At 40.1% G+C, this 4,611-nt stretch overlaps 1 non-coding gene across 1 annotated transcript; it reads left to right on the top strand.

Annotated features, from left to right (window-relative positions):
• Window positions 1–456: 456 nt before the first annotated feature.
• trnai-aau (transfer RNA isoleucine (anticodon AAU)) lies at window positions 457–530 on the top strand. The gene has a single exon. It is a non-coding gene; the product is annotated as a tRNA-Ile (tRNA).
• Window positions 531–4,611: the final 4,081 nt, after the last annotated feature.

Raw genomic sequence — 4,611 nt, 5'->3', positions numbered from 1 at the left:
AGCAGGAGGACCCAGGCACAGATAAATGGAACAACATTTATTTAAGATGGACAAACATATAGAGCTCTACTTGTGGGCCGGGGATTTGAAAACGGAGGAAGGAAAAGCACCACTCACACGGGGATCACTCCATATACATGAACCACCTGAAAACCAAACACAACACACAAGTCAAGACCCCAGAGGCACACCGCTGCAGACCATGACCAAGACTTCCAAAAACCAAGGCTCTCAAAGACACAAAATACCAGCGTCTGAGCACACACGTGTCTTCCGTCACTCGCAAGGTTCGCAGCGCTGATGCAGGGATGCTGCAATATGGAAGATGTCACCTGTGGGGAATCAACTGGCCGTGGCCAGCAATCAGCACTCAGGGACAATCCTGTTGTCCCAAGGATCCTCTGTGACATTAGGCAGGTTATGGTGTTGTTTTAACTATTCACTTCAACACTTCAAGGCCGGTTAGCTCAGTTGGTTAGAGCATGGTGCTAATAACGCCATGGTTGCGGGTTCGACCCCTGTACTGGCCATGATTCTTTTGGGGCAGTGGTGGCCTAGTTAAGGAAGCAGCCTCGGTCAATCACTTCACTTTCACTTTCAACAAGGTAAAATGAGGTGGTCATCAGATGTAGCAACTGAAATGAGGAGGGCCAGTGGACAGATAAAAAAATGGACAGAATGGACCTCCCAGACATTTCATATGAACACACAGGCCTTTTTATGACAGGGTGTTTCTTTTGACTGTCAGCTCTTTTTAGTTAAATAATGAAAGTACCATAACAGCATAAAGCCCAATTTAATTCCCAAAAGTATAAAAGAAGAAAAAAGTCATAAATGTGTCTGAATGGGTATGGAAGGAAAAAATTGAATACCGTATCATGTACCTCTTGAAATGAAATTGTACATTTATATCACTTCCCACTGCAAAAGAACTTATAAGATGAAGAACAGTGAATAAAAAAATTGCCATGCCCCTGATCTCCCATCTACACATCAATGCACTATGTTAATGCATTAATTTAGGTAATTTAATCTCTGAAACTGTATATAATGTTTAATTTCATGGTCTTGACTTCATTCTTTTGGTTGACATGCATTTGAGCTGTATTTTTGTCTTGTTCCTTTTGTTCAAAAGCCATGCATTAAATGGTCTCAAATCATACATTCAAGGCATGATTGAATATTAAATATGTAAGATAAAGAATGCATATAGATCATTCTCCTTTATATGGATTAAAGATGATCCACATGTGCACGTCATAGGCCACTGTAGACATGTATCAAACTTAATGGCTTGTAGTTTATTGGGGTTCAATTGGCCCAGATCTAGGGCAACATACTGCGTTTTATGTATAAAATTAATTAATTAATTAATTAATTAATTAATCGCCCCCCCCCCCCTCAATGTGCCCCCATCCCATGTGCTCCACATAAGAGGGAATTGAACCCCCTTTGTGAGAGATTAGTACGTTGTTCACATAGTAGAAACAAGTGAGCATTTAATTAAGGCTTAAATGAGTGCAGCTTGTTATCGGAACAATTTGCATGCAATTTTATATAATGAACAGTAATGCAATTATGTTACATTTAAAATTCTAAAGCCCTCTGTAGACATTATTATTGGAGGGTCAATGGTTCTTATCTACATTGGAGACCACTTTTCATTTTAGGACATGAGTTTTGATGGGGGGTCTGCCTCCCCCAAAAGGCTCATATACATTAAGATCCTTGTCATAAGGATAAGGTTTAAGGTTTAAACCAGAAATCATTATTTGAAAAATAAATTTAACTATTCAGTCATTTGGCTGTTCACACTCTAACCATACCTTTCAATTTGGTACCAATGTATTAAATCATACAAAATTTCTGTTTTAAATATTATCCAATGTTAGTCACGCAGTACAAAATCAGGTGATACCAATGATACCAGATATATCAGAGGATGCCTAATTAAATTATGGGGCAGTGGTGGCCTAGCGAGTAAGAAAGTGAACCACCAAGGTGCCAGTGAGGTCCCCTTGATCAAGGTACAGTCCCCACATACTGTTCAGGACATATGAATCACCATATGGCAATCACTATGGGGGATGACTTACATTTTTGACACATTTAGACACATTTTCACACATTTCCGACAAAATCAATCACTTTCACTTTTTTCATTTTAAAACTTACAAGCCGCAAATATTTTACAAGCAACAAAACATATATATTACAAAACATCCTATACATATTAAAACATGATATAAAAATGCTCAAAGTACTGGATGATGTTGCTTTTATCTGCTGAGGCGCATCCAGACCACATTTTACCAAAAACAAGTCTCTCTCCAGATGAGCTGAAGATGATGGTTCCACTGTGTTTGTGGGTCAGGCGAGGATTTGTTCATGCTCTGTATCTTCTGGCAGTGCCCCTTCCACCAAACACTTTAGGTCCCTCCGGAGGGAAACATGTTCTGCAAGAGGCAACATTTCAGATGCCACTGATAAAATAATACACATACACAAAGATGAAATGAATTTATTGCAAGGATCATATATTATTTGACATTGTCTGGAATTTAACAAATGCATTCTGCATGGACATTTCTACTGCTTTCATTAAGTTCATTTACATGTAGTCTAAGGTAAAGGAAATGACTTAATTCTACAAATATTTCTGCAACACTGGGTTTCACCAATCCTCCTTTTGAATTTATGGACAGATCAATTATAGCTACCCCGATGTCTGCTGATGCTTTCTAATTCACTGGAACACAGATTTAATGGCAGTCTTTTCAAAAACACTTGTTTACAGCTTTGGATTTTTCAAGTCGTGTTCTCTGAACACCCACTGGCTTTAATATTTATCACCAGCCTTAATTGGTTTGATGACTCTACACAAGCTCTGCTCGGCTGCGTGTCTTGCTGGCCTTGGTGTTGTTTCAAAGTCTTTATCATTATTGCTGTCAAGGCTTGTTCATTAAAGTTTCACGTTTCATTTTTTATTAGGATGAAACTGATTCGGTAAATGAATGGTTGCTCGGGAAGAGCCGTGGCCTGCCAGCGATCACAGGGGAGGTACAAAGTCTGTATTAATTATCAGAAGTATGGTCTCGATCGAAGATGTTAATTACACTGATGGTTGGTTGTGTGGGGAATTGGCATGCATTTCATGCAGCGATAATAAAAATTAATTTTTAAACAAAGGGATCTTAAAATAATATCTAATCTACAGAGAATACTCACATCAAAGGCAGGGCTCAGCGCTTTGAAATGTATCTTTGTGGTCCTTAAATGTTAAAGACTCGCCTTGCGAATGTCTCAGTCAGTGAAAGTTGTTAATGGAGGGGGGAGGGGGGCACAACAAGAGGTAATTAATTGTTATTACGAGCCTTTTCAACTTTAATTTGACTTTGAAGTAGTAGCATTTATATATAAACTCACCAAATGAGCCCTCACAAAACCTATTGAGTTGGGCTCCATTGTTTGCAGGTATTTAATTAATGGTGCAATGTGTAAAAAGATTATTTGATATTGTTGTGATATCTCTGTGTGAGGGAAGAGTGTACCCCTCTGGGCTCTACTTAATTTATAGGTGACATTGTCAGCTGATCTTTTATTAATAAGATTACAATCCGGTGTTCCCCTGCTTGATTTGAAATAATAATAAAATCAGACAGAGACTTAACAAGTTCTTTAATAAGAAAAAAAGAAAAAAGCCACGATGGCCAAAACACATAAGCAAAACAGGGACTTTTCACAAAAACAAAGATTCAAACATTGTGATGTTTGTGATTAGAACCCATTCATGCCTGATTCAGTGCCATGGGCATCTAGGCTTCACAGAGCCACCACCTCTTCGGGCACAACACAAAGGCTGTCACTGGAGGTGGACTCGGACACTCAGTCAGCTTTGTCGGGCTCTGTCCCGGCTCAACCCTGCCCCTCTGGCTCTGTCCACTCCACTCTGTCCACTACACAGCTGTTCTCCTGAAACTGGGCAACTGCTTCCGGGTCTGGTGGGTGCGGAAACTCAATGTCTTCATCCTCCATCAAGGGGAGAGGATCGTGGGCACAGGGGGACGGTTGAAACCACGATACTTCCCCTGCCACAGGTAACTCTCCCCGTCCTCAGACTTGTCCTCCTTCGACCAGTACTACGCCCACAGTGGGGTACCACTCCTGGGGATGCCATGTGAAGCAATAAAAACACTAAAAAAACAGGCCAGACTACCTCAGAATGAGATGAAATAGGACTTTATTAAAATGCTGAAATACCTTTTTGATCATGTCAGAAACGAGTCAAGGGAAGTCAACGGAAGGAGGCCGTAGTGAAAGGTGGTGGTGAACAAGGTTGGGGCGCGATTGCCACCCATACTGGTACAAACACAGGATTTGCTTTCCCTGTGTTTCTCAATTATTCAGCGGTCTCATCCGAATGTATAACCACTGGTATAACCATCTACAAAAAGTATGACTTTTTCAAAGTTCTTTTTAATGCCGCCCCATTTCATCATCTTGCACAGCTTATAATGAACACAAATCATAAGCAGACATAACTGAGGTTTATTTAATGGCTTTCAGAGGGACTCATAAGAGTATGCAAATCAAAGAGAAGGAACCTGGGTT

Source organism: Denticeps clupeoides, chromosome 16 (assembly GCF_900700375.1).
Source record: "Denticeps clupeoides chromosome 16, fDenClu1.1, whole genome shotgun sequence".
Lineage (NCBI taxonomy): Eukaryota > Metazoa > Chordata > Actinopteri > Clupeiformes > Denticipitidae > Denticeps > Denticeps clupeoides.
Note: the sequence above shows the minus strand (reverse complement) of the source record. Positions and strands in the feature narration are given on the sequence as shown.